Source organism: Mus musculus, chromosome 16 (assembly GCF_000001635.26).
Source record: "Mus musculus strain C57BL/6J chromosome 16, GRCm38.p6 C57BL/6J".
NCBI classification, from domain to species: Eukaryota; Metazoa; Chordata; class Mammalia; order Rodentia; family Muridae; genus Mus; species Mus musculus.
Genome location: NC_000082.6, coordinates 26,259,861 through 26,282,944, shown reverse-complemented (window position 1 = coordinate 26,282,944; position 23,084 = coordinate 26,259,861). Strand labels below are relative to the sequence as shown.

General features: G+C 41.2%; 1 long non-coding RNA gene across 4 annotated transcripts in view; it reads right to left on the bottom strand.

Moving 5' to 3' along the window:
* Gm41436 overlaps positions 1 to 23,084 on the bottom strand; it is an 87,312-nt gene that overhangs the window by 56,285 nt on the left and 7,943 nt on the right. The gene's annotated exons all lie outside the window — the stretch shown is intronic.

Genomic DNA, 23,084 nt, shown 5'->3' with positions numbered 1-23,084 from the left:
AAGGCTTTCCTCTTCAGGAAAAATCTCTGTGTAAAAAAAAAAAGATAGATGGAAAGTTGCAATTGAGGGGTTTGTTTTGTTTTGTTTTCTTTTTGTTTTTGTTTAATTGTTTTTGTTTTGTTCTTCATGTTGATCTAGCTTCCCTCCTTCTAAGATGTCTAGGTCTGTTCCAAGCCCCTCCACAGAAGCAAACTAAAAGTGTAGCTGACTCTAAAAGCTGTGGGAATTTCTAAGTACAAAACCTGCTCGAAGGGTTTGATGTTGTTTGTATATCTTTTCTTTGTGGGTGGTCTGCTGTGGATCCCAAGACCTCCACCACTGTAGAGGTGTAACCCTGGGCTGATGGCTCACTGGGGAATTAAAAGCTGTTATTTGGCCTTCCAAAACAACAGCTGAGCTAGCCAAGCCCATGTCAACACACACACACACACACACACACACACACACACACACACACACACCACATACCACCTGCAGAGAGATTAGCCTTCAGACTTAACTCCACCCACTTAATCTCTTCATCTAAAAAATGTTTCTCTTGCTTTTCCAGAAGGCCTATCCCCATTCCAAGATCCTGATGTGCAGATCTCAAGATCCTTGAAACGGGCTGGCAAAAAGGACTCCCCAGTCTAATGACCTCATTGCTCAAACAGAAGCTGGAGCATGGGATCAGGGGATTTGTATTTCTTAATTCATGCCTTTTATCCTGAAAATGCATCAACCCAATGCCTTGATACACCTTGTTTTCATGAACAATAAACTTTCCTTTCCCCCCATAACAATAAGGTCCTGCCTGACCACTTGGTGTGTACCAGGTGTGCTCAACAAATCAGATTGGCATCTCCCCAGTCTTTGAATTCTTCCTTTGATATTTCAGCTTAGAATCTATGCTGCTCTTTGGGGGAAAAAAAAAACGCTACTGGCAGTAAGTGTAGAACTGAGTACGTCACTCATTCTCTTTGTAAATCGTATTTCAGAGTCTCTGGGGGACAAGTCAGGTTGTGGTGGAGGTGAACACATTTCAAGCACAAGGTGTCTAAGAAAAGACAGACTAGAGGAACATCAGACTGACACATTTAAAACAAAATTGAAATGAAGAAAAATCAGCTTTCTTTTCCCTTCCTTTGTTTGCCCTTGTGAACTTTTGTTCCATCATGACTGTTCTTTCTTTGGATTCTGGCATCTGCTGTTCAAAACACCCCCTCATGCTCAGACATGTTTATGAACTTTTCTCAGCAAGTTTTGACATTACCTCTCTGGGACACTCTCTCTCAGAAGCTTTGCTTTGTGGCCAAACTTTAAGGAATTCACAACCACTGTTCTAGGCGGTGGGACCTCCCTCCGTTCTAGCAATGTTTGGGGCCAATGTGGTCAACCTTGGCTTTTAAAAACCAGTAGGACTAAGCAGAATCTTAAACCTTGCCTGGAGCTGATTCCTAGATTTCTTCCCACGAAAATTGTAGGTTAGAGCTGACACAAGCTCATCCTGGAGTTTACAACTCTATCTGGAAACATCAAGAAGACAGGCAAGGTCCATGATAGTCAGAGGAAAAAGAATTGGAAATGATTATAGTAAAGAGGAATAGGAGGAAGTGCTTGGAAAGAAAATGGTGCAGACTACGCTGTACAAAAATAACAAAACCTACCCCTGTAGAACAGCTACAAGGTCTTAGGCAATCTTTAAATGATTAAACTGTAATTTTATCTTCATCTCATCCTATGAAGATGATATTGAGGCTAGCAATGTATTACTCCAAAATTGAAGAGCAGAAGTTGAAACCCCAGCAACCTCCTTTAGAAACAGAATGGTTGCAAATGTAACTAGTTAGGATGAAGGCAGAGTAGAATAGGTTAGATCTAGTCAATAGGACCAAAGTCCTTATGTATTTGGATACTGAGAAATACACAGGTTGAAGGAAGATTATTTATAAAGTAACAGAAGGCTGACTTCTACAAAAAAAGGAAAGAGACCTTCAGCTGTAATACATTTTTCTTTCATAGGCTTATAGGAAGTGACCCTGCAAACAGCTTTGAGACAGTAAATTTCTATTTCTTTAGCTGCCAAGATTTTATGTCTTTGGTTCTGTGATCATAGAAAATTAGGGAAGAAAGTCTCAGAGATGTTATTAGCTTTATTTATGTCCAGGAAGGTCATAGTTGAATGCAGTGTAACTGCCTGATGCAAAGTCTCAGTAAAGCATGGGCTAGAATTTAGCACGATCGCTTTCAAAAGAACATATGGTTTTCAAGTGTTTTGTCTGGAGACTCCTTATTCACAATGTAACAGAGTCCAATATGTAAGATTGACTGTTCTATTGAAGGCAGGTGGAGATTTTGGTCTTAATTCTCCTGTCTCAGCCCCTCAATACACTCTCATGATTCTCTGTGATATCTTCACTGTCCTGTAAAACTCTGTTGGCAAAACACAACATCCAAAGGGAAAATTAGTGACAACTATCACAGTACCTGATAGTATCTATGAAGATAACACAAGAATACAAGTAATGGTTACCATTAAATGTCATGAAATTCACAGGATAAGAGCAGAAATCAAAGGGTGACTTGCTGGGCCAAGATTCAGACAGTAAAGTGCATGACACACATCATTAGTGTCTGAGCTGGAATCTCCAACACTCACATAAAACCCATGTATTGTACACATCTACAACCTTAGCACTAGTGGGGAGGAGGAAGCATCAGAGACAAGAAGATTCCCAGAGCTTGGTAGCAACATAGTCTAGCTGAATCAGTGAAGTATGGGCTCAGTGATGAGCAGAGTCTCAAAAAGGAAGGTAGAGAAGGGATGAAGGAGTACAACTAAAGTCAACCTCTGACCTCCACAAGCACATACGTATGCAGCACCTCCATGCAGATGAGTGCATATACACAAAATGCACACACACACAGACACACATACACACACACTCACATACACACACACACTCACACACACACTCACACACATACACACATAAACACACTCACACACACTCACACACATACACACATAAACACACTCACACACACTCACACACACACACTCACACACATAAACACATAAACACACACTCACACACACTCACACACACTCACATATACACATACTCACACACTCACACACACTCACACACATACACACATACACACACTCACACACACACTCAGACACATACACACACACTCACACACACATTTTAAAAAGGAAGAATGGTAAAATTTTTTCAAAATGTTTTCAAAATGTCTTCTCTATTGTCTGACAAATAATTGTGGGAGGAGCACTGAATGATGGAAAATGTGGAACCCAGCAACCATGGGATTGATGTAGATCCTTCTTTCCTCTTTGATGTTCCGATGTCTTAATATGCCCTGAACACCTTATCATTCAAGTGGGATAAAGAAATGGAACCTCAGATGTAAAAAGAACTTGAAAATTCATTGGACAATATGCCACACCAGAATAAGGATTTTATTTTTCTTCTAAACTATCTTGCATTTCAGACTGTAAAGACCATTGTTAAAATAGGCTGGGTAGTAAGAGAAGCATGCTAAAGTGAAAGCTCCTGAGTCCCCAGCCAAACCTGTAAGAGCCAGGCTGACTCCATATCTGGGAGTATCAACATACCATGAAATTATGAAATGTGATCATTGACTAGGCCATTCTGTTTAAGCCTTTACCTCTGCATTCAGCATTCTCTTAGAGATGGCCTAGTCGGTCATCACTGCAAAGAGAGGCCCATTGGACTTGCAAACTTTATATGCCCCAGTACAGGGGAACACCAGGGCCAAAAAGGGGGAGTGGGTGGGTAGGGGATTGGGGGGTGGGGTGGGTATGGGGGACCTTTGGGATAGCATTGAAAATGTAAACGAGGAAAATACCTAATAATAAAAAAAAAGAAAAAAAAAAAAAAGAAGAAGTCCATGACCTCTCTGTGTCCCTGAAATGTTATAACAACTCTGAACTGAATGGAGCATCCCAGCCCACCCTGCTGATGTAATCAGACAAGGCTTACCTTGCACAGCAAGAGCCTCTGATTAGAATTCATTTCAGCATATGCAGGGGGGCCCTAGGGAGTCGGTAATGTACATGGTAATGTACATAAGGCCTGTGCTCAGGCATAAGCCACATAAGCCTGAAGAATAAGAATGAACAAGTCATGACTTACTTTTGACATGCTAGTTCTACTGGAAACTCTAGCAGACTCTTTTGTTTATAATCTGGAGTTCAATGAATACTCTGCTGTTATCAGTGAAAGAGCCTATTTTATGTTTACCAAGGTTTCGCATAATTCCATAGGTAGAGCCATGCAGACCATCTGGTCCCACTAGCATCTCATTTTGTAGACAGATGAAACAAGAACAAGAAAGGGACATTGTCCTGTCAGAGTTCACTTCAAAGGTTATGCAAGACAGAGCACTATTAGAGCTCACACAGATAGCCATCCAGTACTATACTGTTATTGATGGTCAAAAGAAGGGGCATTTCAGCATTACAGAAATACTGGTGAGGTTGAACAAAGGGGTCCAAGTATCACCAACATATTTTAGGTGATTTTTGATAATAAACGCACATGATGTGCCTGACTCTATTTTGGGCATAGGCATTATTCAAAGATACTTGAGAAACAGTTTTTAGAATATATATGTCAGATTGATGCATATGCTAATAGTCAATTATCTTTTATATGTAAAACTTGATGACTTACATTATAATTTCCAAACTAAAATAAAGAAGATGGGGTGCTCAGGGCTAGAGAAATGGCTTGGTAGTTAACAGCACTTGCTTTCTTCCAAAGGACTGAGGTTCAATTCCCAGCACCCACATAGCCCCCTCACAACTATCTATAACTCAAGCTCTATGGGATTTGGCATCCTCATACCAACATACATGCAGACAAAACACCAATCTATATAAAATAAAAATAAAAAAATCATGGGACTGAAGAAATGGCTTAGTGGTTAAGAGCACATGGCTTTTCCAGAGGACCATGGTTTGATACCCAATATCCACATGGTGGTTCACAACTATCTGCAACTCCAGTTGCAGGGGATCCAACTTCACAGGTGTATACAAAGTAAACAAATGTGCAGGTAAAACATGCATACACATTTTTAAAATAAAATAGATGGGTACATCTAAATTATTTGTAAGTGTTCCTATTGGAATTTTTAAATGGATTTTTATGTCACCATTGAAAACACTTTTGAAAATACAAAAACAAAGTTTCAGATTTTTAAAATTTATTTCAGCAAATTCAGAAGTGATGTAAATCATCACAGTTGCAAGCTGTGTCGCTAGGCAGACACTGAGCTCACCTGAATTCCCTCTGCTATAAAGTAGGATCGTAGTACCTGTCTTGTAGGCCTGTTTTCTAAGTAAATTTGCATATTGAAACCAGTCAGAGACTAATTCTTAATCTCACCATCCACATTTTACAACACAGAAGGTAGATTTTTAATCTGGTACAAGAATTTCTGATTTCTGGTTAAATTCTCTGTCCAGAGAGTCTTCTATTTGGACCTTTAACTCTGTGTCACTCAGTGCTTCAGAATTCTCAATATTTTATTCAATATCTTCTCTTAGATAATTTCTATTCAGTTTGTGATATCTATTTCTTTTCAATTTTATTTTATTTTAATTGGCTATATTTCAAAATTAACTAACATTTTCAAACATCTAAATTATTGTATTTGAGTATTCCTGTCTTCTGTTGTTTAGTTTTAAATTGATACTCTGAGCCTTTGCTTTTGAGAGGGAACTGCATAGACTTTCATAGTACATTAATATCTAACACGGTCTTCAATACAATCCTGGGAGATCCTCACAGTCCACATTTTGTGAATGTGAATCTTAGTGGCTTATTCAACCTACTCCTTGCCAAACATCTTCAGCAACCTTCCTGTAGCAGAGGCCACAGACCCTAGCTGCCACAGAGGTCTTACATGGTTGTTGCATCATTTTCCTCCAAAAACATGGCAGAAAAGCTTCTTCCTCCTTTTCTGTGTTTCCTTTTTCTCTTAGGACCCAGAAGTCCCATCTGTATGTTCTACTCAGCAATTAGCCCTGGGCCTTCTTTATTGACAAATCAAGAGCCAATTAGGGAACTAAATATTAGCATCAGAAGTTACATTGTGTCAGAAGTATGTGATGTTTTTAGCAATAAAGTTTTTGTTTCAAATTCTGAGAGGCTACCAAAGGCAATGGCAATAGACTATATTGTTCGGGGAGTTTCTTGGACTTTACTGACTAACAGCTTGTAGGGAGGTTTCACATGCTTGGTAACAGGAATTTTATTAGACAGTCTATGGTCCTTGGGAAGAGAGAAAGAAGTATTACTGCTTTGTACGGTACACACACACACACACACACACACACACACACACACAAACACACACAGTAGAGCTGACCCTGGTAGCAGTGATGCAGGTGAGCTGGCCCCAAGGCCAAGAGTGTGGGAGAGCTGGTCCTGCCACTTATTTGCCTGTGTGGTGCTGTTGGTAAGAGATGTCTTCATCCCTCATCACCTTCAGCAGGTGGGAGAGATAGACCCTGGGGCCATGAGAGTAGGAGAGCACTCCAGAGAGCTAGAGAACAAGCAAGCCCTGAACCCTTCCTGGGCAGCACAGTAGAGCTGGCCCCTGGCTCTGGGTGTTGTGGGTGGGCCAAGCCTCAGATAGAGAGCTGCCCCTGGTGGCATGGGTACAGGAGAGCTGGCAGGCTGAGGAACTCAGCTACCACCTAGGCCTAGATCCAGGGTTTTGCATTGGCCCACCCCAACATCTACTCCATCAGTGAATTTTTGGAGTATGTGAATGGGGCCAATCCTATAGATCCAAAGCTGCAGGAACTCCATGGCACAGGACAACAGAATATTTGAGAGGAGTCCAGGTGAGAATTGTTTATTGATAGTGTAGCAGAAGTCAGAGGCCTCAAACCAGACCCAATGACTCCATGCCAAGGACATTTGCAAGCCCTAAGCCACAATGTTCTACCAAGGCACTGCTATAACCTAACTCAGTCACTAGGAGCTCTTGCAACTCTCTTACAGTGCTAGCCGAAACAGTTTTGTATCTCGGTTTTATCCCGTATAGACTCTTTGTCCTCTGTAGAGCAGTCAGCATGAGCTTAAAGAACATCATCATACACAGTTCTTAGAATCAGCATTCAGCTTGCTTTTATTGCTAGTGTCCTGGGAAGGCCAGACTTGCCTTCTCTTGGCCTCTTAAATGCACCAAGCTCATTCTCTGCTAAGCCTGCTGTTGCTACTGCTGGATTATGCTACTTCTCTAAATTGCTAAGCAACAATAAGCCTAAAAGGAAAGCTCTGCCAAAGTTGGTGATTGAATCTCTGTCGCTGAACTTGTTCCCTCATTGATAATACAGAGACAAAGAATAGTGACACTCCATAATGATGTTGCAGTAATGATGTTGCAGCTGCAAGGCTCAAGGGTTAACCTGACTGGGGTATCAAAGGAGTGAAGAAATTACAAACACATGGACACAGAGACACAGAACAGCTTGGATTAGGTGGACTGAGCTCTCTGTGGAGAAGAGACAGCATGTGCATTATTTACAGTTGAGCAGGGAGGAAGGGCTTGTGATATACTAATAAACAAAGAGGTAGGCTCTTTATACAGCTGAGTGAGGAGGCAGGTTTGAGTAATTTGGGCAGAAACAGTCATGGTGAAGCAGTTTTCAGGATGTAAACATCTAACAGCAGGGGATGGTGGTAAAAAGCTATGGTAGATATTTTCTGTACACACTATCAACATTTGTACTCAAAACAGAGACCCTGGGGAGAAGCCGTTGTCATTCCCATGGGTCTGGGGCACTGGATCTTTAATGTGACTTTTGTTCATGTCAACAATAATACAAGTGTATTCAGGACTTCACTCCCTCCTACACAGTAAGGCTTACACTCACTAATAAAAAATAGACCAACTGTAGGGAAAAACTGGATGGTAGGGTGCCTGCCAAGACTGGGTTTAATCCCCAGAAACAGGTCAATACCTCCCCCCTCACACACACACACACACACACACACACACACACACAGAGAGAGAGAGAGAGAGAGAGAGAGAGAGAGAGAGTTATACTACATAGTAAACATCTCTACAAAACTCTGTCGCTTAGTACACTAAAATATTGCCTTCCTAAAGAGATTTTCAGTGGCAATTGCAAAAACTCTTCTGTCTTTTTCGCCTTTCTTTCTTTCTTTCTTTCTTTCTTTCTTTCTTTCTTTCTTTCTTTCTTTCTTTCTGTCTTTCTTTCTTTCTTTCGTTCTTTCTTTCTTTCTTTCTTTCTTTCTTTCCTTCTTCCTTTTAAATGGGAGGTCAGCATAGTTGACATGCTTTTGAATTATTTCTTTGCATGTTTATAGACTGTCTCTCCTCTGTAGAATGTCAGCTCTAAGGAAACTAGGCTTGTATTTTGATCATCAGTAGGGAACACTGAACATGAAATGCTCCATATTGCTATAAAAGTAGAAAGGATACACACAAGGAGAGGAGACATCTTAAGGAACAGGGACCAATAAAAGAAAACGTAATTCAATGGATGCGACATGGGAAGACAGGGAAGAGAGGCCAAACAATGAGAAAAGTAAGTAGCCGGATTGGGGAGGGGAGGAAAAAGGGTTGGGGAGGGCAGGTGGAGGGGACAGGATGGGGGAGGGCAGGTGGAGGGGACAGGATGGGGGAGGGCAGGTGGAGGGGACAGGATGAGGGAGGGCAGGTGGAGGGGACAGGATGGGGGAGGGCAGGTGGAGGGGACAGGATGGGGGAGGGCAGGTGGAGGGGACAGGATGAGGGAGGGCAAGTGGAGGAAACAGGAGGGGATAAAGTATGAATAAGAAGGAATGATGCTATGTATGTATGCAGATGCCAGAATAAAAACCCATCAGTTTTTATGTTAACTTAAAAAAATGAATTTAAGCAAAGTTCCTGACTCATGATGAAAACTCAGCAAATATTTATTTTGTACGAATACAGTGCTGGTGCTCAGTGGGAATTTGCTCAAATGAATGGTATTAACATATTTTACAGAGTCTTACCCACTTCCAGAAGCAGCTTAGACCCTGAGAACTCAGGACAGCCTGTACTTTGTCCCTTGATACAGTACAATGGTATTATTTGGGTTTTATCCTTCTTTACGTAGTCTAGTCTGGCATAAAAAAGAAAAACACATTACGTTTTACACATTTTAGACACAATTGCCCTGAATGTTTCCTGCTTTGAAGGATTCTACATAAAAATGTTCTCAGGCTTTTCTTATTTTTGGTTTGAAGACTGCGGTCCCCTAAAGTCTTCAAAATATAATGGTAATGTGGCATTATTTGCAAAGAACAGGGAGTTCCATGGCATAATTGCTATGTCTAAGAGGTGATTCAAATCTTATTTGGTGGCAGTTCTTTGTCTTTAGAATTGCTAGCTCCTGAACCAGCTCCTAACACAGTTGTAAGGAGCAGAGTCTCCTTTGGACTACGGAGGAGGAACCTGGTTGAACACATTTGAGAGGAAAGGCAAATAGGACTACCAGAGGGTACTCCCTAGACGCCATCAAGATCAGACTCAGGATGATCATAATCACTGCAAGAACATCCTTGACCAGCTCGCTCTTCCTTTAAGTCAAAGGTCCCCAACCTTCCTTATGCTGTGACCCTTGAAGACAGTTCCTCTGGTGGTGACTCCCAACCATAAAATCATTTGGTTGCGATTTTTGTGTAACTGTAATTTTGCTACTGTTATGAATCATGATGCAAATATTGGCTTTTCCTGATGGTCTTAGGAGACTTGGTAAAAGGGTTGCTTGACCCACTCCCCAAGGGGGACCTGACTCACAGGCTGAGAACCATTACTGCTTTAAGTACATTCTATTTTCCTTTTTATTATTGAATATTATTATAAAGATTGTTTAAAGATTTATTTATTTTATGTTTATGAGTACACTGTCACTCTCTTCAGACACACCAGAAGAGGGCGACAAATCCCATTACAGATGGTTGTGATACACCACATGGTTGCTGGCAATTGAACTCAGGACCTCTGGAAGAGCAGCCAGTGCTGGTAACTGCTGAGAAATCTCTCCATCCCCTATTATGAAGATTTTTTTTCAATTTTGTATTAGATATTTTCTTCGTTTACATTTCAAATGCTATCCAGAAAGTCTTGTATATCCTCCCCCGCCCCCCCCCCGCCCTGCTTCCCTACCTACCCACTCCCATTTCTTGGCCCCGGTGTTACCCTGTACTGGGGCATATAAAGTTTGAAAGACCAAGGGGCCTCTCTTCCCAATGATGGCCAACTAGGCCATCTTCTGCTACATATGCAGCTAGAGACACGAGCTCTGGGGGTACTGGTTAGTTCATATTGTTGTTCCACCTATAGGGTTGCAGATCCCTTCAGCTCCATAAGTACTTTCTCTAGCTCCTCCATTGGGGGCCCTGTGTTCCATCCAATAGATGACTGTGAACATTCACTTCTGTATTTGCCAGGCACTGGCCTAACCTCACACAAGACAGCTATATCAGGGTATTTTCAGCAAAATCTTGCTGGCATATGCAATAGTGTCTATGTCTGGTGGCTGTTTATGGGATGGATCCCTGGGTGGGGTACTCTCTGGATGGTCTATTCTTTCGTCTTAGCTCCTACCTTTGTCTCTGTAACTCCTTCCATGGGTATTTTGTTCCCTATTCTAAGGAGGAATCAAGTATCCACATGTTGGTCTTCATTCTTCTTGATTTTCTTGTGTTTTGCAAATTGTATCTTGGGTATTCTAAGTTTCTGGGTTAATATCCACTTATCAGTGAGTGCATATCAAGTGACTTCTTTTGTGATTGGGTTACCTCACTCAGGATGATATCCCCCATATACATCCATTTGCCCAAGAATTTCATAAATTCTTTGCTTTTAATAACTGTGTAGTACTTCATTGTGTAAATGTACCACATTTTCTGTATCCATTCCTCTGTTGAGGGACATCTGTGTTCTTTTCAGCTCTGGCTATTATAAATAAGGCTGCTATGAACAACAGATTGGGAAAGGATTTTTACCAATCCTAAATCTGATAGGGGACTAATATCCAATATATACAAAGAGCTCAAGAAGCTGGACTCCAGAAATTCAAATAACCCCATTAAAAATGGGGTACAAAGCTAAACAAAGAATTCTCAACTGAGGAATACCAAAGGGCTGAGAAGCACTTGAAAAAATGTTCAACATCCTTAATCATCAGGGAAATGCAAATCAACACAACCCTGAGATTCCACCTCAAACCAGTCAGAATGGATAAGATCAAAAATTCAGGTGACAGCAGATGCTGGCAAGGATGTGGAGAAAGGGGAACACTCCTCCATTGCTATTGAGATTGCAAGCTTGTATAACCACTCTGGAAATCAGTCTGGCAATTCCTCAGAAAATTGGACATAATACTACAAGAAGATCCAGTAATACCTCTCCTGGGCATATACCCAGAAGATGTTTCAAATGGTATTATGAAGATTTTTAAACAATGAAAACAGAGACAAAAACAGTGTAGCAAAAAGCCACTACCACATCTAGATAGAACCCTCATTAATATTTTGCTATATTTTCTAAACCTGTTTTTGACTTGAATAATTTAAAATAAATTTCAGACAGAAGGGGACTAATCCCCTCTATATCTTTCTAAAAACGGGGTCTAATTCCTTATACAACTCCAGGGCCATCACCACTCCTTACATATTAAAAATAGCTTCTGGGTACCAACTTATTCACAGGCCATACTCAAATCCCACCCGTACTGGCTAGTTTTGTGTCAACTTGACACAGCTGGGGTTATCACAGAGAAAGGAGCTTCAGTTGAGGAAATGCCTCCATGAGATCCAACTCTAAGGCATTTTCTCAATTAGTGATCAAGGGGGAAAGGGCCCTTGTGGGTGGGACCATCTCTGGGCTGGTAGTCTTGGGTTCTATAAGAGAGCAGGCTGAGCAAGCCAGGGGAGGCAAGCCAGTAAAGAACATCCCTCCATGGCCTCTGCATCAGCTCCTGCTTTCTGACCTGCTTGAGTTCCAGTCCTGACTTCCTTGGTGATGAACAGCAGTATGGAAGTGTAAGCCGGATAAACCCTTTCCTCCCCAACTTGCTTCTTGGTCATGATGTTTGTGCAGGAATAGAAACCCTGACTAAGACAAATTGGTACCAGCAGAGTGGGGTATTCCTGTGACAACCTGACCATGTTTTGGGGAGGTCTGTGGAAGGACTTTGGAACTTTGGTCTTGAAGATCCATTCGTTGTTAAGAGCTCTGTGGGATGTTGTGTGGGAGCTTGGAAGATAATGTTGAGAACAGTGCAGAAGATGGAGGCCTGGCTTGTGAAATTTCAGAGGGAAAATTAAAGACTCTTTTCAGGGCCATTGCTGTTTTGATTGTGAAGATTCTGTAGTTCTGGTTAGCTGGGGCTGAAGAATCAGCTGTGATTAACAAGATACCAGAACTACTAAAGCAAAAACTTTGCATTACTGGGACTATTGATGCTGGTTAGCTGGAGCTAAGAAATTAGTTTTGATTAAGAAGAGACCAGCATCATTGAGGTGACATCTTCTGGGAAGTGTTTTCTGAGAGCACAGTGGCTGTGTTCCAGATATAGCCAAAGTTGTGCCTTGTGCTGTGGCTGGACTTGGTAATGTGTAAGGGTCACCCAGGTGGTACTGGTTTTGAAGGCATGAAGGAGTTGAGCAGAGCAGCTGAGGCTTGGTACTGTGAGAGGCCATGGAAGCCCATTGGTGAAAGTCCAGCCTCAGTTGCAATTGATGGCCCAGGACTGAAGGGGTCATGCAGTGTTTTGGAGATGCCAGTACCATGAGATGACCACCAAGAGCAGCAGCAGCAGTGGAGTACAGGCATCTGGAGCCTAGAGGATGACGTGTGTGCTACAAAGGGCATGGCTGGAGAAGTGACCCAAGCCCTTGGAGGAGCCCAGAAGATCGTAAGTTGGATCCCAGACATTGGACGGTTGGAGATTGACTTTTGCTTTTGATTGTGGCTGTGCCCTGATATTTTCCCTCTTGAAGGAAGAAACTGTTTTAGTGGAGCCCACAGTTAAGAGACTTTTAACTGTAAAAAGACTTTGGATTTTAAAAGAGATGGATATTTTAAAGAGATTGAAATTTTAAGAATATGTAAAGACTGTGGGACTTTTAAAGTTATTTAGATCTTGGGGATGAATAAGAATGTAAGGGTTGAGGCTTACTAGTGATGTGTTTGTGTGTCAAGTTGACAAGGGGTCAATTGTACTGGCTAGTTTTGTGTCAACTTGACACAGCTGGGGTTATCACAGAGAAAGGAGCTTCAGTTGAGGAAATGCCTCCATGAGATCCAACTCTAAGGCATTTTCTCAATTAGTGATCAAGGGGGGAAGGCCCCTTGTGGGTGGGACCATCTCTGGGCTGGTAGTCTTGGGTTCTATAAGAGAGCAGGCTGAGCAAGCCAGGGGAGGCAAGCCAGTAAAGAACATCCCTCCATGGCCTCTGCATCAGCTCCTGCTTTCTGACCTGCTTGAGTTCCAGTCCTGACTTCCTTGGTGATGAACAGCAGTATGGAAGTGTAAGCCGAATAAACCCTTTCCTCCCCAACTTGCTTCTTGGTCATGATGTTTGTGCAGGAATAGAAACCCTGACTAAGACACCACCTGTTGCTGGAAGGATGTTATTTGTAGTTGTTTTATACAACTGGGATATCTAATTGAAGGTCACTTATTGTCTCTCATTCATGCCTTTTAAATTTAAGCAAAAATACCCCTTTTCTCAGTGTCTTGCCATCATCTCTGTGTTATTTTGGTGTGTTTTGTTTGTTTTCATAACAGTGATTCATTCAAGAGACAGACCAGTTGTAGTATTAAGTGTCTGCCCTTTGGCTTAGTCAAAACTTTTCCCTGTGGATGTTTAATTTTGTTCAGAAGCCTTCCACACTGCTTATAAATTAACCTTATATCTAAAGGCTTGATTAGCTTACCATCAAAGGGCTTCTATATTTGAAAACCAAAGTTTGCAGCTATTTCTTTTTTTTATAATTAGTGCAAAAAAGCTCTATAAAAGTAGTTGAAGCTTCAGTGAGGTTCAAAAGACAGCAATGAAAAATGAGGAAAGGCTAGTCGGTGGAGCAGAAAAGCAGGACTATCTCGACTACACTATGTCCCCTGCACCCTGGCACATGACATTTGGACATGCCTTGTGAACTACAGTTTGGTCTGGATTTGGCCTTGGGCTTGAGAACTACAGTTTGATAGGGATCCCAGTACGGATTTAAGAAACACAGAAAGTATGAAACATAAGCCAGATTATTAATTTTGTGATTTATAATGAGAAAAAATAACTACTAAAGCAATTGGAATGTTGCCATTGAAAAGACTAGTGTTCATCCTCCACAGGCCTGTGTTTTCCAAGACTGTTGGTGTGTAAGACTCATCTGAGACTCACAAAAATACCACCCGTAGAGATTCCAGTTTAATTGTTCTTGGGTGGGGACTGGGGATCGGTATTTTTGAAAGCTCCCCAGGTGGTTCAACTATGCTACCAGGGCAGTGCAACATTGCTGTAGGTCGTTCTAAAGCAGAAGGCGATTTCTCATCAGAAATTTGTTTTATAAAAATGAGACTGGAACTTGGGGTGTACAAATAAAGTAAGTTTGAAAAGTTAGTGCCCATCATGATACCAGACATATGGGTCTGACATGAGGGGTGGTGAGGTGTGTTTACTTTAAAAAATTGTTTTAGTGAATCATTGAATTCCTGGTTTTCTCTTAGGGCTCATTTCCTCGTCTCTCTGAAATTCTGATTAAACTGCTCTTGGCAAAATTCTGATTAAATTGCTCTGGGCTGGACCTTTAGATAGTGCTTTGACATTGAATAAACAATGTTCTGACCCTACTAAGCAATGGGTCGCATGTTCAGGGAGCATCCGCTCCTCTGAGAAGTTCTGGCTGGGAAACAGGAAAGACCAGTGTTCTGAAACCTCAGGTGCCTCAGAAGTGGCTGCAAGGCTTGTTAAAAGATTGCTAAATCTTGTCCTATAAAAGATTTTCATTCCCTAGATTTGGGGAGGAGCCCTTCAACAAGAGGCAAATCAGCTTCTCAGGGGACATTCGGAAGTATCTCAAGACATTTTCCACCATCAAACTGGAGAATGGGGTCAGTTCCCATGTTCAGTGGTAAGAGGCCCTGAATGTCACTAACAATCCACACTTGTTAGTGCTAATGCTATCAGATTTAACAGGAGAGTATATAGTGTGTTATGTTATATATATGGTATTCAGCTATATTTGATTTTCAGATAAACCATGAAAAATACTACTTTTCTCTTTTCTCTTTTAATTCTGTTCCAGAGACTTCATGGGACAAATTTATATTAAAAAGTTACCTGCCAGACAGGATGTGCTTGAGTCACAGAGAAGATCCCCAGCTCTTCTGAGACCCAAGGTTCAAATGCTAGCCTTGTAAACCAATTAAATAAGTACATGTTTTCCAAGAAACAAAATATCTTCTGTCTGAATTTCAAATTTTGATTGACACCCTGTATTATTTTCCCATCCTCTCTGACAAGCTTTACATGATAAAAACATTTGTGTGAGTATCATAGCATTTAGGTTAAAAAATTCCAATCTAAGGTGATGATGGTGCCATTGATTTAACATCTACACTCTAAGTGCCATCTCACAAAGTAGTGGCTGGAGCTTGGATGCTAAATGTGATGCCTGGGATTGCTCTAACCTGAGAAATGATAGAAGAACGAGATTTTAGGAAACCCAAGGTGTTCCGCAGGGCAAACAAGATAGTTTCAGTGAGTATTCTGAAGGCTGAGCAAACAGTATATATGTAGAACTGGACCAACAAGGAAACATAGCACTGGGAATACAGCTAGCTCAGTGGTCAAGTGCTTGCCTAGTATGAACATGGTCTTAGCTTCAGTCATCAGTACTAGTAAAAGAAAAAAGAAAATGTATCAAACCAAGGTGTTTGGCAGTCTAGAGCAATTTTCTGATCAAGGCCCTTGGATGGAGACTATGGTCACCCCAAAATCAGATAAGATTCTCAGTTGGTTTAATTAAAAATGGCTTTTATTTATTCTTAGAAAGATTACACACTTTCAAATATATTATTTTTATTAGTTCTCTGAGACATTAATATACACATGTAAAGTGAGGTATTTTGCTTTTAAAAGCATATTTTATTAAACATTCGAGGCTATCATGCATTCATATAATGTATTTTGATCATATTCGCCTTACTCCGCCCTGTAACTCCTCCTAGATCTACTTTCACCTTTCCAGCCCTCCTAACTTCCTGTGTTCTAGTTTTTAAATTTGTTTTAAAAATTATAACTTAGCCTGACAGTGCTGGCACACACCTTTAATCCGACCTTTTGGGAGATAAAGGCAAGTGGATCTCCGAGTTCAAGGCCAGCCTGGTCTGCAGAGTGAGTGCCAGAACAGCCACAGGTATACAGAGAAACCATGTCTGGACAAGCAAACAACAAAACCAAGAACAACAAAAAAGTTATATCTTTTATTTTTAAGAATATAATATCAGGTCACAAACAAGACCCCAAAATGACCTTGCTGGTGATAACATTTAAAATGATAACCTCTCTTTTCATTAATTACTGTTATCCATGCATATATGTGCATAAATATGTATTCCTAAATATAACATGCTCAGTCTGAACAATGATTTTTCCTTTGTTTTAATTTCACGTGTATAAGTGTTTCACCTGCATCTTTGTCTGTGTATCACATGTTTGCAGAGCCTGTAGAGGCCAGAAGAAGATGTTCAGTCCTCTGAGACTGGAGTTACAGATCACTGTGAACCACCATTTGGGCCCTGAGAATTGAGCACAGGTATTCTGGAAGAGCAGTCAGGGCTCTGAACCCCTGAGTCTGCACTCTAATCTCCATACAATATGTTTTAATTGTATGCTTGTCTTACTCCTCCCTAAGTTCATCCCAGGTCCACCTCTAGAATCTCTTCCTACCTTCTTGTGTTCCTCCCTTTTATTCTTAAAGTCATGGGTGTAGGACTAGCCACTAGAGGACAGCCAACCTGTCAGAGGCCACACTGTTAAAGAAAAGTGAATATCTCTCCCTGTGAAGCATCACTGTCACTAAGTTCTTCAGCTAGACAGGGGGTCTCATGTGTCCCTTCCCATGTCCAGGCTGAAACGTTGGCTGGTTTGGTCTCATGCTGGTCTTGAGCAGACAGCCAGAGCTACTATGAGTTCTTCCATGCAGCAATCATGGCATGTGCAAAAGATACTGTTTTCCTCTCATTCTCCACGACTTCTGGTTTTGTCAGACTTTTTGCTCCCCTTTCCACCCATGGTCTCTAAGCTTTAAGGGTAGGAAGTGGGGTAGTCCTCCTGTTTGAGGCTAAGCACACCATCGACATATTTTCTCTGCACTATGACCAGTTATGAATTTCTGTATTAGCCGCAATGGCAATGGCTTGTATTATTTTGCAGAGCCTCAGGACACCTCTGATCATTAACCTATATGTAGGATAACTCTAATAAAACTCTTTTATATGAATATCTCTCTCTCTCTCACACACACACACACACAGAGAGAGAGAGAGAGAGAGAGAGAGAGAGAGAGCGCTTATAACCTAGTAGGTTTCCATGTGGCCTTTATAAATATCCTTAGTATTAGTTATCCTTACTTCCCCTCCTCCACCATATCCTCCCATGGTTCTCCTCATCTAAACCTTCCTCACCATTATTTCCCTTTTCCAGTTCAAATTGTGTATTTTTAAGGAAGATATAGATAAAAGAGAAGAAACTAAAGAGAAAATAAACCACTAAAATTTTATATGTTATTTAAAGGCATAAATGTGCTGAGAACCACGATGAATTCTTAGAAATTAATATCAGGACAGATTCATGTATCTTTTCACTCTCATCAGGGAAATTTTTTCTGTGCAAATGATGGATATTAACACAAATGGTCAAGGTGCAGTGAATCTGAGACTTCAGAATGCTCTCTGCAGACTAAGGCATCTTTATCATATCCCTTCCTCCCAAGGTTCAGTGATCATTAAGGAAGAAGGAACGAGAAAAATTATAAGAGACAGAGGCCATAAATGGCTACAAGGAAACAGTGTATTCTAGGCTTCACAAGGCAGTTACATATGTCTACTCTCAGAAGTTGTGATAGAATTCACAAAATCTCCACAGGCTCAAGCAAAACAAAATTTCAGCATGGAGAGAGAGGTAGGCATGTGGTCCCAGTCTGAGCTCAGGCTTTGCTGGCAATTACCAGGCAAAATAAATACTAGGAGAGAGTCAGTTTTCTTTAAGAGTGTGCCTTTGGTAGGTTGACTGTGCTCTAGTAGAAGGCCACATGTTCAAGACTATATAGACAAAAAAAAAAAAATAGAGTTCACAGAGCTGGCTGAATAGGAAAGTCTGCACAAATCTGGGAGGGATTGGAGAGAGGATGAAGATGATCAAATTATATGCTATAAAAACTTTCAAAGACCTGAACAAAATCCATGTATTAAGAATTGTCTGAAAATTAAAGTGGGACACTTTCCAGATTCTGGTGAAAAAAAAAAAAAGTTATAGAAAGTATCCTGTAAGAGTAGCTGAAAGCCAGCTAGTTTCTAAGATTCACATAAAACCTATACCAGTTCGAACTGACAGTCACTACAGAGAGGAGGGCAATGTTCAGAAATAATTGAAGAAAAATTATTTCTAAAAATGGAAAACAAGGGGGGCTGGAGTGATGGCTCAGTGCCTAAGATCACTGGCTGCTCTTCCAGATGATCTGGGTTCAATTTCCAGCACCTACATGGCAGCTCACACCTGTCTATAACTCTAATTCCAGAGGATCTGACAATCTCATGCAGACATACATTCAGTCAAAATACCAAATGCACATGAAATAAAAATGAAAGGAAGAAAGAAAGAAGAGAAAAGAATAGAGAGAAAATGGAGAAAGAAAATATTCCAGTTGAAATCCTCACCTGAGGTTTTTACATAGAACTGTCAAAGCACTCAAAGACAGACAAGCTCCTCCAGCTTCCCGAGAAAACAGAGAACTTCACAGCATAATTAAAGATGAAGATGCTGTTGGCTTCCTTGACAGCAACATTAGAACAATAGAGAAACATCTCTATTTTCCCAATCCCAAACCTGAAAACCAGACAAGCTAGACATTCTATAGTGAAAATGTTTTCCGAGATACAAAGGTTTAAATTGGTTTCTTACTGCATCACAGACAGGAGTGTATATCAAAAAGTGGAAGGCTGAAGACAGGAAAACATGAGATGTCACCAGAGAAGAAAACTGTGGAGATCCTGAGAATGGCAGTTAAAAGGGATGTCTAGGTGGAAAACAGCTTATGTGATATGTACAGATGCTTACTCTAAAACTTCAGGAGTCCTGATCAAAGACATGAAAGATGTACCCTCCCTAGTATATTTGACAAGAAAAAGTAAAGTACTCACTATTTAAAAGGTGTTAACTCAGTGACAGGTATATTAAACATAAATATCATATCCCTTAAGGAAAGAAGACAAAGTATTAGGTCCAAGGAAAACTACAAAGGAAAAAGAAATCCTTATATATACTAATGCACATAGTTAATGTAAGAGTGTGAAAGCTGACAGTAAGTAGAATGATGCAGAGTGTGGAAGGAGTGTGTGTGTGTGTGTGTGTGTGTGTGTGTGTGTGTGCGTGGTGAATCAGTAAAGACTATCCCAATCCTCATCTTCCTTAGGTCCATAGTCACCAAATCTCTATGCTAATGGGATATTCCTATAGTGCTGCTTTATGTATCTTGAGGAGGAATAGGAAGAAAACATGATGAATCAGCTCAGAGTTTCAAATTATTGCCCCATCTTAATTAACAGTGTGTAATGGAAGGGAGGAAAGATGGACCAGTGTTTCCTAATGGGCCTTAGCTTACTACTGGAAGCTCCAAATTAGGTTCAGCCACAGCCTAACAATAGCTACAATAGTTAGAAACAAAAATGAAAGTTTTAAAGAAATAAAACAAATTTGAACTCAAAGTTAATGGGTGCCCTTCCGCTTGACTCGAGACTCGAGCTCCGGGCTACCTTGCCAGCAGAGTCTTGCCCAACACCCGCAAGGGTCCACACAGGACTCCCCACGGGACCCTAAGACCTCTGGTGAGTGGAACACAGCGCCTGCCCCAATCCAATCTCGCGGAACTTGAGACTGCGGTACATAGGGAAGCAGGCTACCCGGGCCTGATCTGGGGCACAAGTCCCTTCCGCTCGACTCGAGACTCGAGCCCCGGGCTACCTTGACAGCAGAGTCTTGCCCAACACCCACAAGGGCCCACACGGGACTCCCCACGGGACCCTAAGACCTCTGGTGAGTGGAACACAGCGCCTACCCCAATCCAATCGCGTGGAACTTGAGACTGCGGTACATAGGGAAGCAGGCTACCCGGGCTTGATCTGGGGCACAAACCCCTTCCACTCCACTCGAGCCCCGGCTACCTTGCCAGCTGAGTCGCCTGACACCCGCAAGGGCCCACACAGGATTCCACACGTGATCCTAAGACCTCTAGTGAGTGGAACACAACTTCTGCCAGGAGTCTGGTTCGAACACCAGATATCTGGGTACCTGCCTTGCAAGAAGAGAGCTTGCCTGCAGAGAATACTCTGCCCACTGAAACTAAGGAGAGTGCTACCCTCCAGGTCTGCTCATAGAGGCTAACAGAGTCACCTGAAGAACAAGCTCTTAACAGTGACAACTAAAACAGCTAGCTTCAGAGATTACCAGATGGCGAAAGGCAAACGTAAGAATCCTACTAACAGAAATCAAGACCACTCACCATCATCAGAACGCAGCACTCCCACCCCACCTAGTCCTGGGCACCCCAACACAACCGAAAATCTAGACCCAGATTTAAAAACATTTCTCATGATGATGATAGAGGACATCAAGAAGGACTTTCATAAGTCACTTAAAGATTTACAGGAGAGCACTGCTAAAGAGTTACAGGCTCTTAAAGAAAAGCAGGAAAACACAGCCAAACAGGTGATGGAAATGAACAAAACCATACTAGAACTAAAAGGGGAAGTAGACACAATAAAGAAAACCCAAAGCGAGGCAACGCTGGAGATAGAAACCCTAGGAAAGAGATCTGGAACCATAGATGCGAGCATCAGCAACAGAATACAAGAAATGGAAGAGAGAATCTCAGGTGCAGAAGATTCCATAGAGAACATCGACACAACAGTCAAAGAAAATACAAAATGCAAAAGGATCCTAACTCAAAACATCCAGGTAATCCAGGACACAATGAGAAGACCAAACCTACGGATAATAGGAATTGATGAGAATGAAGATTTTCAACTTAAAGGGCCAGCTAATATCTTCAACAAAATAATAGAAGAAAACTTCCCAAACATAAAAAAAGAGATGCCCATGATCATACAAGAAGCATACAGAACTCCAAATAGACTGGACCAGAAAAGAAATTCCTCCCGACACATAATAATCAGAACAACAAATGCACTAAATAAAGATAGAATATTAAAAGCAGTAAGGGAGAAAGGTCAAGTAACATATAAAGGAAGGCCTATCAGAATTACACCAGACTTTTCACCAGAGACTATGAAAGCCAGAAGAGCCTGGACAGATGTTATACAGACACTAAGAGAACACAAATGCCAGCCCAGGCTACTATACCCGGCCAAACTCTCAATTACCATAGATGGAGAAACCAAAGTATTCCACGAAAAAACCAAGTTCACACAATATCTTTCCACTAATCCAGCCCTTCAAAGGATAATAACAGAAAAGAAGCAATACAAGGACGGAAATCACGCCCTAGAACAACCAAGAAAGTAATCATTCAACAAACCAAAAAGAAGACAGCCACAAGAACAGAATGCCAACTCTAACAACAAAAATAAAAGGGAGCAACAATTACTTTTCCTTAATATCTCTTAATATCAATGGACTCAATTCCCCAATAAAAAGACATAGACTAACAGACTGGCTACACAAACAGGACCCAACATTCTGCTGCTTACAGGAAACCCATCTCAGGGAAAAAGACAGACACTACCTCAGAGTGAAAGGCTGGAAAACAATTTTCCAAGCAAATGGACTGAAGAAACAAGCTGGAGTAGCCATTTTAATATCGGATAAAATCGACTTCCAAACCAAAGTTATCAAAAAAGACAAGGAGGGACACTTCATACTCATCAAAGGTAAAATCCTCCAAGAGGAACTCTCAATTCTGAATATCTACGCACCAAATGCAAGGGCAGCCACATTCATTAGAGACACTTTAGTAAAGCTCAAAGCATACATTGCACCTCACACAATAATAGTGGGAGACTTCAACACACCACTTTCTTCAAAGGACAGATCGTGGAAACAGAAACTAAACAGGGACACAGTGAAACTAACAGAAGTTATGAAACAAATGGACCTGACAGATATCTACAGAACATTTTATCCTAAAACAAAAGGATATACCTTCTTCTCAGCACCTCACGGGACCTTCTCCAAAATTGACCATATAATTGGTCACAAAACAGGCCTCAATAGATACAAAAATATTGAAATTGTCCCATGTATCCTATCAGACCACCATGGCCTAAGACTGATCTTCAATAACAACATAAATAATGGAAAGCCAACATTCACGTGGAAACTGAATAACACTCTTCTCAATGATACCTTGGTCAAGGAAGGAATAAAGAAAGAAATTAAAGACTTTTTAGAGTTTAATGAAAATGAAGCCACAACGTACCCAAACCTATGGGACACAATGAAAGCATTTCTAAGAGGGAAACTCATAGCGCTGAGTGCCTCCAAGAAGAAACGGGAGACAGCACATACTAGCAGCTTGACAACACATCTAAAAGCCCTAGAAAAAAAGGAAGCAAATTCACCCAAGAGGAGTAGACGGCAGGAAATAATCAAACTCAGGGGTGAAATCAACCAAGTGGAAACAAGAAGAACTATTCAAAGAATTAACCAAACGAGGAGTTGGTTCTTTGAGAAAATCAACAAGATAGATAAACCCTTAGCTAGACTCACTAAAGGGCACAGGGACAAAATCCTAATTAA